Genomic DNA, 17811 nt, shown 5'->3' with positions numbered 1-17811 from the left:
TCTGCCTTCCTCTCCCCCATCTCATTCTGATGCATGGCTGTACATTTGGCCTTTGTAGAGACAGCCTCGCTCCTGGAGGATTCTCCTGGAATCAATTTACCCTGCCTGTGCCAAGCCACTGATCAACAATTTACAGGCCATCAACTGCTGGGGCTACTGGGAGGCTGTTTAACCGGTATATTAGGTGTCTGACATGACAGAGCATTTACAGCGGACATAGTCCCTGCTTTAAACACAAAGAGTGCAACATATCAGCAATGCCTTTGATATTGAGTTGCACAATTGCAAAATATCTACACTGGTTTTGTTTAACCTGCAGTTAATCCCTCTCCTGTTTGCTGACATGTTGCCTTTTGGGACCAGAGTGGATTTAGTCGATGAAGATTTAGTCTGTTACACAAATGTGCTGCAGTAGAGTGTGTTCAGTTCTGAGCCCAGGTCTATTAACTCCAACATTATGAGATGCGGCTGATCAGCCGATATTTCACCGAGGTGCGAGTCAGAATTCTATTTGCAACTTGGAATAGTATTTGTTACACAAACATCATAGAGAGGCAGAAAAATCAAGGCAAAATGACACTTTCGTTTCAAGCAAGAATGTAAAACATGCAACACCTACACAGCAGCACAATGAATGAAGCGTTAACACACTCCATCGGAGAGAAATACATTCAACACATTTCAGTGTGATTTCAGCTGCGGAGCTGAAGCCTGCATAGATACATTTGCACCTGACGTGCATGTTAGAATAATTCAGACATGTAAACCATATTACAGAGCCTTCACACATTTTTTGCCTTTTGTTGAGCTGTGCAAAATAACAGTTTACAATTTAAAAACACAGCTCTGTGGTGCTGTATCCATGGAGATGAATTAGATTCAGTGGGGCTCGCTCTCCTTCTCTCTCTAGACCCTTTATGCATGGAGAGAAAGGAAATAAGAGTGAGAAAGAGAAAGAGCAAGAAAAACAAGAGAGGAAGTGTGAGAGACAGTCGGGCAGTTCAAACGACAGACAGGCAGATAGCGGTTGCCATGCGACGGCCATATAGAGTGGTGATGGCCGTGGTAATGCTACCTGGCGTTCTGTTCAGTGATTTAATCAGCTTGCCCAGCTAGCCATAAATCATCATCAGGCTGAGTTACAAAAGCTTAAAGGAGAAACACACCCTAAAACCAGAATTCACATCACTGCTTTTGAAGGAAAAGCGTGTTGCTCTGATTTTTGCGTTCAAGTTTTATGAACTTTCATGTTCCAGCATGTGTGACTGGGAGTCCTTGTGTAGCTTGGAACACATGCAAGTTTTTAAGACCAATCGAATGAGATCATTCTAAGCAATAGCTAAGGCTCTAATTTATGGTATAATATTATAATGAATGTCATAATGAATGACAAAATTGTCACTATGTCTGCAAACTCCTCAAATGAAATACTTAGGTGAAGTTTACACAAAACTGCAGTATAACTGCAGTATAGTTATCATCATGAACTCTCTAAATGGGCTGGAAATTCACCACCAGTACTTCCACAGTCCACATCATCAGTCTCCCGCTGCCCAAGGAACAGCTCCAAGCGTCATATATACAATATAGTGACACAAATTACAGGCTTTGTTCATTTTTGTCAGTTTATGAAAGACTTGCTAACATGATAATAGGAACGACATGGGCAAAATTGGATTTCAGCTGTGATCTGTAATTAAAAATCCAACCTAACGGCCATTTTGGCAAGTAATTCACTGAGCAATGAGATGAGATTGAGATACATTCCTTTAATGCATCTCTGGGCACAGTTAGCTTCTGCCTGAGTGGTGTGTGCTTTACTACATCTAACAAACTCCATGTGCTACAAAATATGTTACAATTGCTCACTTTCACTGACAGTATTTATCATAATCAGCATCATCCTGTATTAATCCTGTATAGTCTTAGAGTCTACTTTTCCATTCTGACAAGTTGGACTGTAACCAGAATTTAACACACTATGATGTAGTTTTAAAGAAACATAAGAACATTTCTCAGTATTAATCAATTTGTTTGTCAAAACTTTACTTCATGATATGTTATAAAGCACTTATAACTACCCCAGTTTTACATATTGAAGTCTGTTAACTCAAGACTGCTGTACTGTCGAGTGAATCGTGTTGAGTTGCATTGTTGGTAATGTAGGTGCCAGGATTTGACAAGGGAGAAAAATTGATGGAATAAAATAGGTTGGTTCTGTTGCATCAATCTTGTTTTAATAACTGTCCATCATGACTCTGACAATCAGTAACCAGGTCACTCAAGGTTTCTCCCCTACCCCCGACCTTATTTTGGAAAAGTGGTTTACTGATTTTAACTGTATTCGTGATTAAAGACGCTGCTTTCTTTTTTGGGGAATGTTTGTGTGTATGTGTCTGTGACTTACAGCACAGTGAGAGGAGAGGCAGACAGGCAAACAGGCCAACAGATGTTTGAATATAACAAACAGTCAAATGGTCAGTTGTGGAAACTGACGTATTTAGACTTCTACAGGCTACTTTATCTTAGTTTCAGCTTTAATTGGACTTTGGATGGTATCATTTTAAATGTGAGGATGCATTGCTTCACTGTGCTTTCCCTGTCTGCACCCTTTTGTTATGCACATGCATGACCCGATTATGCATATACATGGCAGAGAAATCTACCTGGGAAAATCAGGTTTCTCTAATCCCCTACCCCGATTATGGTAACCTGGTTTCTCGTTTCCATAACTGAGTGTTAGGAGGTTGATTACTCTTTTAACTGTTTACACACCAACATGAAGAAATGCTTTATTGATTCTTCATACACTGCTAATAAATGCCAAATAGGGAGGTTAAACCTAAGTGTTACCAGCATTTCTGACAAGCCACCAAAAACAGTCATTACTTTATTTTTTCCCACATTTTGTATGTAATCATGCAATAATGTTCTGTAAAGGTTATCTCTAAATGCTGTTCCAAAGCCTTCTCCACGCTTCCCGGTAAGTGTTACCTAAAGATCATACTTCTCATTTAATAGGCGTTCTATTTGGCCTGGTAGACCTTTGCCTGTACATGTTCACAATGCCTGAGATCAAGCCAATCCTGCAGAGAGACTTCAAACCCCTCAACAACTCGCTCATTAGGGAAACGGTATGTAAGCCACCCCTGCCTGTGACACTCATCCACCAAGCCCTCATATTTGGCACTCTACCTCTTGTTGGCCTCTTCAATCCTCATGGGGAAGAGTCTGCTACTGTGTGCCCAAATGCTTTGATTTTTAAAATATTCTACCACAGAAATCTTGCCTTGTGCATGTGATAAATGCAGAATTCAGTCAGGACAAATGTGTTTGTAAAGCATATTTCAAGGCCCATTAGATAATTTATGGCCTTTATTGTATGTTGGTAGGAGCTGCACCAACATCAACAGAACTTTTCTCTATCTGTATATCAGCAGATATTGGTTTCTGTGCTACATGATTGGGTAATATTGGTGGAGTTGGCATTAGTGCACAGATATCCTCATCTCTGTCTCTAAAGTACAGTAGTGCCCTCCAACTCCCCTTTAAGTACAGGACAGATGGCTCCTGTGTCGAGCTGTTTCAAGTAAGACGGCAACACACTTAAACACACGCCTGCACACAAACACACCTGCAGGTAGACTTGAACCGTAGGTCTTATCAGGTTGCCCCAGCTGTGTTGCCAGACGCTGGCCTCCACTCTCCGTCTGTCTGCCGGAGTTAAACTGGGGGCGTTTAAAATTAGATTTAACATCGATCATTTCCCCGGCCTGAATGGGGCCCAATGTCAGAGGCTGGCAGGGGCAATCCCTCACCCACCGTCCGTCTGCCTCGCCTCAACACACCATCAGTCAGGCCTGGGAGAGGAGAAGGGAGGGATGGAGTGAGAGAGAATACAAGTAAGGGAAGGAGAATGAAGACGGGGAGTCAGGATAGAGGTGGGGAGGAAGAGAGAAAGGGGATGAAGGAAGGATGGGGGAAGAAGATAAAAGGTGGAAAGGATGAATAGAGATGCAAGGACAGGGGTTGCTAAGAAGGAAAGGAAATAGAGAAGGAGTAAGGGAGGCAGGAAGAGGTGACAGAGGTGAGGAGGAGAGGTGAAGGAGGGTGAGAAGGAAGGAATGATGGAAGAGTGATGGATGACGGGAGGGAGGATAATGAAGACATTTACAAATAAAATCTTCATGCTCTCATTTTACATACCAGTTAGATATGCACACTATATTAGATATTAGATTAGCACACTATATTTCATTAAAAAAAACTTTTATCCTTAAAGAAAACACTTAAAGAAAGTGTTGAGCAAATGTAGGTTCAGACAAAGTTTAAAACTGTAACATTAATTTATTATATCATCCCTGCACCTGAATGGATAGCTGAGATTAGACAGCAGTGATAGAGACTGCAGGTTCCTAACAGCAGTGTCATGTGAAACAACAGAAGCAACTATACCCAAAACTACTGTTAAATCATTCCACAACCAGAAACCATGGATTACCAGAACCATCTGGGATGCCATAAACACATGTACTGCAGCCTACAACTAGGGGCTGTAGTCTGGAAACATGGACAATTGTAAAGCAGCAATGTAAGGAGACCAGTAAGGTAGACAAAAAGGGACTACGGGAAGAAAGTGGAACTACAGTTCCAGGAGGGCAATCTCAGACGCATGTTGCAAGGTCGAAGAACTATGATAGATTAGCCCCCCAACCCTCCCTCCTCTCCTTGTCAAGTGCTGATGCATCTCTAGCAAGTGAGTTTAACAACTTTTATTATCGCTTTGAGGACACAAAAACTGCTGAAGCAGAGGTTAATGGTTGGGTGGGTGCACCTTTCACACCTATCACCCTTTCTGTGCATGACGTCAGGAGGGCTTTCAAGCATATGAACACCAAGAAAGCAGCAGGACCAGACAGTATCAGTGGGCGGATCCTCAAGCCATGCGCTGACCAACTAGCGTCGGTGTTTACAATGATATTCAACCTGTCCCTGGCTCAGTCTGTCATACTCACATGCTTCACGTAGTCCACTATCATTTCTGTGGCCAGGAAAACAAGACCAGCCTGCCTGAATGACCACCGCCCAGTGGCACTCACCTCTGTAATGATGAAGTGCTTTGAACGGCTGGTCAAGGATTACATCTGCTCCTCACTACACAGCATACACATACACATACAGTACAGTTTGCTTACTGTCCCAACAGATCAATGGAAGACACCATAGCACACATCCTCCACACCACCCTATCTTACCTGGACAAGAAAGAGGGCTATGTGAGATTACTGTTCATTGACTACAGCTCAGAGTTTAACACCATAATTCCCTCCAGGCTCATTACAGAGCTCAATGACCTGGGATTAAAGGGACCTATTATGCTTCTCCTTATTTTCAGTTATATATGTAATGTTACAATGTCACATGTTCATTTTAAACGTGGCCAACGTGTCAAATAATAAGGTAAATGTATGTAGAAGTGATCTCTGTGAGCAAAAAGCACCAGCTTGAGACTGCTCTCAACGTTTTTCTGATGACACAGCTGTAGTGGGCCTGATCACAGATAACAATGAAAAGGCCTATCTGAAGGAAGTAGAGGACCTGACCTGGGCGCTGTATACTGACTCAGTGGTGAGAAAGACAAGGCAGAGACTGTTCCACCTCAGACACTTGAGGAAATTCCAGGTATCCCCTCAAATACTGAGGAATTTCTACTCCTGCACTATCGAGTCCTGACAGAGAACATCACTGCCTGGTACAGAAACAGCACTGAACAGGATCACAAGGCCCTGCAAAGAGTGGTTCATTCAGCTTCAGAACATACAGTAGGCAGTGCTCTATCCTGCCTAAATGATATTTACACCAGGCACTACAAGAATAAGGCTAGGAGAATTCTACCCTCAGGCCACTAGGATCCTAAATGAAGACACTGCCTAGACTGCCCCCCTACCCCTAACGGTCCCCTCCAACCCTGATCATACACATATATTTACTACTATTCCCATTCTATTTAAACCCTTTTTAATGCACAAATTGAAGTATTGGCAGGATTACATTTCAGAGACAGTGACAAATAAATTTGATTGATCGATTGATTGATTTTGATTTATATGACTTATTTGCATGGTAATTGTCTTTTCATGCTACGTTTCCCTTTATGCGGTGTCACCACCAAGCAGAGGAGGAAGGTGATCTGCATATTAACAAGTTACATGGTGGGTAATAGTGGGGCAATGTTGGATAATAGAATAAGTGTTCCTGGGTTATTGTCCCTGTGGTGCAGCTGTTTGAAGGATAATTTAAGGTGCTTTTGTTGAGCAGGAGGGGGAATGTGGTTAAAGACGTGTTCAAATGAATGTTACCTTGAAAATGTCAATACCCTCCGATGCTGATATCTTCTTTCTCTGTCTGACAATAATGTAGAGATCCTTGCAGTGTACAGTGGTGCACAATTTTACCTGGTTTATTATGTGCCTTGAACCAAATGAAGATGACAACTCAAATTATATAAATGGATAAATTAGAGCTGCTAACTTAATAATTGCCATGTTTTCAGACACATCTGATTTTCAGGATTCTGAATGTCTTTAAAAATCAAATAAGGGTTACGTGTTAAACATACAGCTGCATTTTTCAAAGGTTTACTTGATTTCTGTGAACAACACAAAAAGTCTCCAATATAAAAACAATGATTGCTTCAAAGTCACAAACTCTACCCAAAAGATATTCTTTATTCATTACTTGACTGGCAGTTGCAATCTCAAGCTGCTGCACTCGTAATGTAACTTCTACATTTTGGACAATAGGATATACAAGGAAATGAAAGCAGATTTTGTAGAACAGATAAATAGACAATAAGAAAGCCAGATTTTGTATTGGGCAATTTTAGTTACATTTCTGCTCTATCAACCTGTCTGACCCTTTGTCATTCAAGCAGTACATCCTTTTATAAAACACGCAATAAAGCCCTTCCAAGCATGAGATTCTCTCTGTAATGCCATCCATATACCACACCCCAGTTATGGCCTTGCAGCTATAATGCCTACTCATTGGACTGTCGCTACTACCATCAGCATCCTTGTTATGTTTGTGAGGCATGGCCTTGCCAAATGTGAGGAACATTGATTTTTATTTCCTTGCTCCCAAGAAGCAGAGTAGGGGTTTCTGGCACAACTTCACCTACTTCCAAGGTGCACTGAGAAGGGAAAAAAGTCTAAAGAGGTCAAAACTCCAGCAACACTTGTATTATATAGAACAACTTTATTGTTAGACCAATGTATTTCAGCCCGTGGCCATCATCATGGATATCATGAAACACATTACAAACGACATTTAAGTAGGGCAGGTATGAAGCAGGAAAAAAAATCAAAAAGGTAAAAAAATGTAAAAGACCACCAATCATACATCCACACACATATCAGCCAATGGGGCACGTACAAAGATGGGTTGGGTGTAAAGTCATGTGGCTTCAGGCTAATCGTTGTCCCAGACTGGCAGAGAGGCAAGGGGAGTCTCCAACAAGGGACACGGGTGACACCATATTTGGTCCATTAACTGGAGACGTGCAACTTGAGTTTGTACAGAAGAGGCCTTAATCCAAAATGTGCCTTTTTGAAAACGTACCATTGGCTGATATGTCTGTTGATATATGTGATTGGTTATCTTTTATATTTTTTTTACCTTTTTGATTTTTTTGTTCTTCATACTTACCCTAATTAAATGTCAAGCTGAAACACATTAGTATAAGTACAATATTCACAAGTACAGTATTTTTGAGTGAACACAGTAATTAAGCAGTTAAGATCTTTTTGTTGTATGTTTCTGATACATTTGATCAGTAACTATTTCCCCTTCATAGAATAAATACCCAACTCTGTTTCCATTCAGTTAATTCCTGACATGGCTTTCTTATTAATGCTTGTTCAATAAGAGTTTCCTTGACTTTGAGTTGAAAGTGAATTAGCCTAATGCTATAGTATATGAACTGCAGTCAACTGTTTGTACAAAGGAGCCATTCAGGGTATAGAAATGGGTTTTTACCTCAGGGATGAAATCATAGGGCTGTTAAAATAATGAGAGAAGAGACAGTTTCATCCTCACATAGATTGAATGTTGAGGGAATAATGTATATGCAGACTTCAAAATGCTTTACCAGCCAAGGATTTATACTATCCAGTATCAGTTACAATAAAAGTAGAGGGAAAACCATTTCTTGAACCTATTTCGAAAGAGTAGATGTTACTTTTAAACTTCATCTAATTTTGGAACAAAATCCAATCATATACTATATGAGTCTTTGATAGAGTCTGACAAGTTACTTGAAAAATGTAATCATTTACACATAACACATTACTCCTTAAAAAAGCAATCACATTACTAATAACTCAACAGCAAAAATAATTGATCACTCATTACTCTACTTTTATTTACTTTTATTAGTCAGCCCAGCTCCATCAAAGGTGACCTTCAAACAACTTGAAAATCCTCCACACCCACATGTTATGTATTCTGTGTTGAACACAAATAGAAAAAGAAAAGGAGATGTTGTGTTTTAACAAGCAGCCAGTCTACAGTTTGGGGGTATTTACTAACCATCAACAGCAAGTTTAACGTTAGCCCCAGTGACTGCATGAAGTCCTGTACTCTCAGTGAAGCTGCATTGTTCTCACACCCTCCAATTCTGAACTAAAGCAGGTGTTTCCAGAGTGTAGCCTTACCAGCGGTTGAAAATAGCAAGCCAGCTAAGAAGACACAATATGCAAAAGACAATTTTGGGTTTTCTTCTCTTTCAGTGCAGGCAGTGTCAGCTCTTGTTTCATATGTCTATGTGATCATTAGAAAAAAGATCATTTTGTTCCTCTGTAGACTACAGAGTTAAAATGAATGTGTATATTTAGAACATGTATAGTCCACTGTTTTTGTTTAGTGATATATTGTGTGTCGCTCATATGGAGTTTTAGTATATTTTTTTATAAATATCTCTTTTGAATGTTAGCTCTTGTCATCCCTGTATCATGTATATTATTGTTATGTAGTGTGAGAGTAGGTTGTCAGAGTGTCTCCACTTACATGGCACAAAGACAAATTACTGCGCTTTCACTGTAGTTGTACGTGATAAAAATGAGGATGTGATTGTGTTTTCAATCACATCTGTGATTTCTTATGCAGAAGAAAATATGTCTAATGATGCCAGCAGGAATCTGAAATACAGAACGGAAGAGATATTTACTGCGTCTCCTTTCATATCGTATATTCATATTCACAACTTAATGTCACTGCACTTTGACAGTTTGAAAAACAACTATTTTGAATGTATGTACCATCTCTAGGCCAATTTTGTAATTCGGTGTATGGAGTTTGATAGCAGAGAGTGTCTTTGTGATCTAAAGCACAACAGAAGTTACCACTTCACACTAACAACCAACAATCAGTTGTAGAAGAGGCACACAGACCAATCTGAATGTTAAATCTTATGTATTGGGTTTTTCTCAAGAATCAGTGTACTTTTACTTAAAGTCGGGGTCATGTTTAAGATAAATCTTCCATGAAGAGAACAAACCTTTCTCAAAGATAAAGTAAAATATCAAGAATCCTGGTACATCATTTACAGTACTGTATGTCAGTTCCCTCTCCTGTTTAGTGATTAGTAAGGAGTATGAGCTGTCTCTGACCATATCTCTGCTTTACTACCATTCCAAGTTAATTTAACATTTTTCCCAACACTGTCTTCTTCCCTCTCGACCCCTCTGTGATATCCATCAATCCTTAACTGTTGAGAGACACACTCATTTCACAGGTCAATTAATTTTAATCAGAGTGTGTCAATTTAATCTGAGTTCAAACCGCTAGACGGACACTTTGTGAAAATCTCATTAACCTTCCGATTTCCAATCTGCTCACTTCATCAGCAGGGCAGAGCAATGACTCAGTCATTTTCAAACCCACGCTTTTTCTGTCAGTAAACAAACTCCTGAATTTGGATAATGTCAAGGGAAAAAGAGGCACCTGGGAGGGGAAACACACAACATCCTCACACCGTAAATGACACTGACATTGACTTAGTGTCCTCGGGTAGGTGTTTTAATAGCAATAACACCAGCAAGAAAATCAATGTGATCTTAAGATAAGGTTAAGTTTAAATGATTGCCATGAAGATAAGGGACGACAATAGAATATAGAAAGCACTAATAGGAGGACATGTAGAGTCATCATCAGCATTGCAGTCTCGGAAGACCATAGATTGGGAGTTAGGTTTTGGTGCAGTGTCTGCTGTGGCTGTGAAATCCAATCTCTAAGAGGCAGACTTGGCCACAGATGTTACATGTTGTTGTTGCTTCCTCTTCATTCTCTTTGCTTCTCGGTGTTGAGCCAGGATGGTTTCGTATATCAGTAGCCCACAGCAAAGTGCCTGCTGCCATTGAAGATGGTCCTGAGCTGCATCTTCCCAGGTGGCAGGGTTGATGTTGAGGAGCTTAAGGTCTTGCTTGCAGACATCCTTATAGCGTAGCTGTGGGCGGCCAATTTGCCTCTTGCCAGATGACAGGTCTGTGTAGAGAATGTCCTACACATGCGTGAAGGCTCTACACTATGTCCATGCAGATCTGATGTCTTTTTACTGCAGTGTAATTTCAACTATATCACTCTGCATCACACAGATCATTATCACAATTCTGTCCATATGAAAGGAAAGTCAGTCAGCCAGCACATAGACAGCAAGCTCACAACTTTAATTAGTATTGAGAGAAATGTCTCCATTCAAACTAAATTACAAGGGATACTACTGAGTGTTTGAAAAATTAGAAAAAGAGAGGACCCAGTAGAGCCACAGCTGATTCTTTCTTTCTTCTTTCTCTGTGGTGACAAAAAAGAAAAAAAAACAGAAACCTTAAAGCTGCACTAATCAATATTGTCATATTTACAGTGAATCATCAAATGGCCATGTATGATGTGAAAAGAATAGCTCTGATTTACAATACAATACACTACAATGACCTGTCACCCAACTCTGCAGTTCCCCTCAACTCTATGCAGCAGTTTAGTGTCTTTCAGCTCATTGTTTTGTTGCTTTATCGCTCTCATTAACCTTGTTTCCAACAGAAGCAGGCAGCAGTTTTCAGTATAAAGCTCTGATAAACCTATATGCTACCTACCCTGCACAAAAACAGCACACAGAAAAAGCTAGTAACTAGCTGTTGAACATAATGTAGCTTTCAGGAGGTAGAGAGTGCTGCTTAAAGCTAAGTTCAAGAAGAAGACAGACTCCAGTCAAATATGTGTCCATGGCTGTATTACATGTCCTTACTTATTTTAATAGGTAATGCTTTCCATTGTTTATTTCTTTCAGCCATTTCATGATGGAGGGCCATTCAAACGGCTACTGGACATTGCTCTCCTTCTGTCTGGTTCAGATGTCCCAAGGTGGTGTGACCTTGATGCTAAAACGAACTCTAACCCTTTCTGCCATTGTCCCATGGAGTATGTGGTCACCACCTTTAGATTTGATTAAAATCTGGTTGAGCACTAATATGAATAAGTTTCATCATTTTTGCTTTTATAGATTTTTACCGGAAAAAAAAGAAATGAAATATGTGGAAGAATTTGGAACAAATGTAAATGACTCTGTATTACTCTGTACACCAGAGTCCCTATGACTAACTTCAACGTTTTTTTTTAAATCTGATTTTCCACATTTTTTAATATTCAAAGTAAACAACAACAAATTCCTTATATTTTGTTAAAAAAATGATGAGCCCTAAGTATGAATGTAGCAATTACAGCAGAACAGATGTGCATGTTTGCATAATTAGGTCTTCATCATTATCAGATTTACAGATGGAACAACATAGACATATATACGATTGGCCCAATGCTCTGCTGTTATTTCCACCATAATACTGAAGATTTCACTAGGTGGTTCATTTAATTTACACCAGACTAGAAAATGAAGCTCAGTGACACTACTGAAAAATACTGTTGATATATTCTGAATCTTTATGCACAAAGATTACATCTCTTCAGTCGAGGTTGTACACACTTCATTAAGCCTGACTCTCATTGCAACTGAGGCTTAGTGCTTTTTATTCTAGAGGTTTCAGTGTAGCTGACAGACTAAATCAAGCGCACCCGACCACTTCGGCCAAGTATTCATTATTTGGACTTAGGTGTCGTGGAGAGCTGATAAGATGCAAGCTCATTTGTATGAAAGGCCAAGACACCCTTCAGAAACCACAGAGCCGTATAGGCTAGCTGCTGTAGTCAACATTGGCCTTTCATCTCTATCTCTATCTGCTTCGCTCTCCTATTCTCTTTCTTCACACAAGCACACACTCACACTGCTGGACACAAAAGAATAATAGGCGCGCACTGCAAAAAATGACAAGGTTGGCGAGAGATTTTATTCGCTTTCAAAGCTTATCAACCTCATTTTAAGATTGTTTCAGTCAACTCACTCTACTGCAGACTCCCAATCATAATGTGAATTGTCTCAGGACATTTGCTTCAAAAAAGAAGAAACAGGCTCAGAGTTTTTTGTTTCGAGATTTTATGATTATTTCCTGAAAGAGGTCATTTGAAGTGAAACTAGTGGATTTCAAGAAAATGTGCAACAGTATAATTTCACACAAAAAATACCCTGAAGTAAGGGTGATATTTCTTGATACAAAGTACAAGCCCTTGCCAAGCTTGTAATTTTTACAGTGCAAGAATATGAGGACATGCACTCTCACAAATACACACAAGCAGGCACACATACACACTCACACACACTCATGCACTCTCTTTATCTCTCTCTCTCTCTCTCTCTCTCTTTCTCATAAAGACGCTCTCTGGCCTTTTTAGTATTCTGATGTGGTTCGTGATTCTCTGTCAACATTTGACTTCACAGGCGGTGGGGATCAGACTCATACAGAGAGAGGCCAACCGCCTGTGGCTCACCACTGCAGAGGACTGTAGCTGGAGATTACATGGACACAGAGACAGAATGACAGGAATACAGACAGACACTGACCCTCCTTACACCTTGACATTAAGGGGCATTAAGTAATCTTTGACCTTAAATGATCTCTGTAGCCAGCTACAGCCGTACGAAGTGCACAAACTAATAAATTGAACTTTAGAACAAGTTTTTGACCCGATCACCTGTCCCCTGGAGCTACGGTGGCCTGTAACTGCCACAAAACAATGAAGTGAGATTGTCACAGTCGAGACAAATAAGCTTGCTAATCACAGCAGACTTCATTATCAACACCCTGGAGATATATTACGGCCATTTTGTGCTATGAGGCAGTTACAGTCTTACTTATAGCCTCTTTAACATTCATCTCACATCCAGTTTGCTTCTGGATATGATTCAGCTGGAGTACATTTACGCCTGACATTAAAATGCGATGTGGTATACACAGTGAAATTGGATTTCTCTATCCCTTTCTGAAATGCAGATTGTGTCCTTTACTGACAGTAAACATCTCATCCTGCTTGTTGTTCACACGCAAGTAATCACACACAAAGTATCCCATCTTGAAGACGAGTTGCTTTACATTTATTATTTAGAAACATCAGTACAGCTTGTGACCAAACACTGAATATGTGTACATGCAACATGCTTACGAATGGTTCAAACCTTTGGGGTGTCTTCTTCATCCACATCTGCTACTGAAGTGGCACTTCAGCATGTCTGGTGCAAGTAATCTCTGTTGTTATTATGGCTTTGAGGCGGATTAGAAATACCCAAACATTGCGTTTTTCTCGCTCTAGTGCAAGCACATTTCTTACTGTCAACCTTACAGCTGTTAGCTCGGTGCTCATGCTGACCTCTCACATCTGTTTCCATTACCCCAAACCACAATTCTATTAACAGCAGAGAGAGAAAAGGAATCATAAAAAACACAAAATGTAGCAACATTGTATGTAACATTACTGTTGCCTCAGGTTTCCCCCACATGTGAATGCTGCTTTGTGTACTTATTTTAATCATTATGGACACAAAAATCTGTTTAAAGTGGGCATTTAGACTAAAAATAGATTGTTAAAAAACACAAGAGGCTTCATTGGTGAGGACGTATTTTTTCAGGTATCAATAAGACGATGAAATAAGATCCAGTTTGAGTAACAGATCCATGAGTTTGAAGGGTCATGAGACACCAAAACACTGTATAGCACCTTTTAATATAAGACAGGACATAAATATAGAAAGCTATAACAGTGACAATCACTTTATTGCCTGCTTTTACAATTGCAAGGTTAAGAGTAGAATTATGCCATTCATGTTGCAGGGTACTATACCTGGAATATGTGCTTGAATGCCTTTGATTGGCCAGAACCTTGCTACATGCTGCTGTTTCGCATTGTTGCAAAGGTTGAGCCAGATTCAGCACTTCTGCAAGATGACCCTGCTTTTTTTTATGGTTCACTCCAGATTTCTATTGCTATAACAATGAATGAGCTGATTGAAATGAATGAAGAGGCTTTTTTCACAATTTAGCTAAATCACATAACCTCATACACATTTAGAAAAGGACTTGTGTTAACTGTCCCTGGACTCAGCTGGATAGAAAAGTGTTATGGTTTCTCATCACAAGCCCCCAAAACAAAGTCTGCTCTCTTCTTTCTCTGTTTGGAAGAAATTATCTTTGAACCAGAACCTGAATCTGAAGCTCAGATTTGATGTTCCAGGGCACTGACATGTATTGCAAAGTTTTCTGAACAGCTAATCCTGCTATCAGATCTCTGTATTGTGGGAATGTGATTATGTGTGTGGAAACGTGTGTGAGTGCAAGATAAAGAGAATCTGAATACGAACAAGTGGTGTGCACAACTTTGTGTGTCCACCCATACAATCGTGTACGCATGTGAATTTTCATGTGTCTGTGTTTGAGTGTGTGCAAATGTCATTCAAGACAAGCAAAGCCTCTGAGATTTGATCCTGTGTGTGAGAGCTAAAAAGGAGTGATGCAGGGATTAATAAAAGGGATTTCTTCAGTGTTGTGAATAATTCATTAGAAAAATGTGAGATTAGGACACTTTTGATTTTCTAGCATCACTTGTGACTCGAGCTTACCTCTTAAGAGTGGAGATGTAAGTGAATGCAGGGATTTGGGGAGGATGTTTGTGTGTGACAAAGACAAAGTAAAAATGTGGGAGTTACATTTGACAGACTGTCTTGTCTTGGAGGAAACCGACACAGACACAGAGCACATGAAAAACGCCACATAGAGTGACCCCAGCTGGCTTTCTTGCTGTGAGGTGACAGTGTTAACCACTGCACCGCTGTGCCACCTGTGAATGTTTTCCTGTCCTCTTTATACAACAACATTTTAGCATTTTGGCTCTAAGGCAGGCAATGCTGATCTGTTGGTCATTCAGTCGGTCCACCGCTGTTGACCGCTCTAAAACTACTCGATTGGCACAACATTTTGTACAAACATTCATATCCTGGCTTTGGTCCCCCTCAGACTTATAAAAATTTGAATTAACATATGACTCTGTACATTCAATAAATTACGTTTTATGATCAGATGTGTTTCTAACTGATGGGGGTAAGAAGGGTCATCTCAGTGTGTCAAAACGTCCATTTTTTTTTTGTCTACATGAAAGCATTGTGCCTCTCTGTGAATTTCAAGCTCTTCAAGAATCTCTGAGATACCATTGAAATAGAAGCTCTCTGTATTTGGTAGCTCTGTGAATTTAAATTGGGTTTCCACTCACTATACTGTACATGAGGGTGAGCAGATTAACTCATGAAATTAATTTTCATGCCTTTAAGGACCTGCTAATCCACCTAAAACACTTTCGTCAGTATCAGTTTCATTGGAGAGTTTTTGTATCAAATTGTGTTCTATATTCTTTTTTCAGAGGCTTTTTCACCCCAGGAACAATGTGTGTGTGTGTGTGTGTGTGTGTGTGTGTGTGTGTGTGTGTGTGTGTGTGTGTGTGTGCAGGCTTCTCCGCTATCACTCAAAGGCATGGGCCACCACCAAAGAACACCACAGCCATCATATTCATAATGGAGATAAAATTAATTTCCTTTCCCATCCTCAACCTCTGCCTGCCACTCTCCACCTCCTCTATCTCTTGCTCTCCCTCCCTCTCTCTTTCCCCTCCACCACCTACACTGTTCCTACATACATTTATATCTGAAGTCTAGTGTATGCCCTGCCTCCTCCCATCTTCTCTCTCTCTGTCTTATAAGTCTGATTTTTTCAGCAATGACATGGATTGCCAAATAATCCTTGAGGTCTTTAAATAAGCTTGAGTAAACCCAACTTCTCCAGCTTTTCCACTGCAGGAAGGTCACCAGAAATGAGGACCTTTCTAAGCTGCAACAGTGATCGTGAACATTAGTTGAAAATATAATGCTGCTTTTCACATCACAGGAATTGCCCTCAGAATGACTCGACCAACTAAGTGACAACTTTGAAGTGCTTATTGTGTGCCCTAATCTGCTGTTACACACTTAACACACTTAGTGAGCAAACCAAATTTTGCAGCATCAAGCACAAATAACAACCATCGTTCACCATCAAATCAAGTGCTGGAGTCATTTCTTAGATTTAACCAGGATATATCCTTCAACAACCTGCCCAGTCTTAAATCTTTTCCCTCCAGACGTCCACCTCAGTCACGATTGCAGAGTCACTCCTCATTACTCTTCAGACTCCACCTTGTCTCTGTGCCTTTCCTCTCACCATAGGCAAGGTTCATACGCTCCAGCTGACTGCAGAGTCTAACTGATAATCCACACACTACAGGTGGTCAAAAGCCTTTATTACTGCAGTGTAGAAGTAGAGCGAACCACAAATAGCTGTGCTACATATAATAATACAAAATAGAAGAGGACAGGAAGGCTAGTGAGCAGAATTAATATCAAGTCACTCATTGCCTAAAGACAGAAAGAGGAGATTGGATTTTTGGTATATTCAATATAAAAATTGAATTTCATTATTTATCTATTAAGATTTTCATGAATGTCATTATACAAATGTGGATTGAATTATTCACTTTATATATATATTTTAAATGTATTAATTCATTAATGTGTTTTTTTCCATTTGGCACACCAGAGACTCCAAACATCACACATGTAATTTGGCAAACTTCACTAAACATTGTACCCTCAACCTGGCGGCACACCTGGCGTCCAAATGAAACTGAATGCAAATCACTAGAGTTGGGTTTTGACATTTTACCATTCATCCAAAATGCTTCCTCAAGTGACAAGTGGTGTCTCAGCCCCCTCGTCTGTTCAGGGCAGATTTCTGCTCTTTCACACGTCTTTCAAACCATCTGTCCTATCTGACGAGATATTTACATTTTGGTTTTCAAAACTGTGCTTTTGGCAGGTTAATATGTTTGCACCAGTGAGTTATTTCCTCTGCTGTGCATTTGTGAAGAGGCTCCTTGGTTTCTCCAAAGTACACATCTGCATAAGATTTCTTCTCTGTTGTTTTAAAATACAGTTCACTGAGTAAACAAAGCAAGATTTGAAAAATACCAAGATTATGTGTTTGGTCCAAATCCTTAAATTCTCAGTTGCACCACATTCTACACGTGGGATGACTATTGTTTGTCCAGTTTGATGTTTTTGGCTGTTTTCACATTTAACAAAGACCTACTTCGAATTTTCTATAGAATTAATGTGCCTCCTTTCTCTTGAATCTAGTGTTTGGGGTATGATTTCTGCAAATCAAAACTACCCCTAATTTGGTGTGATGTCGTAGTTTCCCTATGAGTAACACCCAGCGCCAATGTTCAGTGGTATTGCAGGAAGAGAAAGTAAAGGTTTGGAGGTATTAATTTGTGTTTTCTGTGCACCTCAGT

This window comes from Thunnus thynnus, chromosome 6 (genome assembly GCF_963924715.1).
Source record: "Thunnus thynnus chromosome 6, fThuThy2.1, whole genome shotgun sequence".
Lineage (NCBI taxonomy): Eukaryota > Metazoa > Chordata > Actinopteri > Scombriformes > Scombridae > Thunnus > Thunnus thynnus.
Note: the sequence above shows the minus strand (reverse complement) of the source record.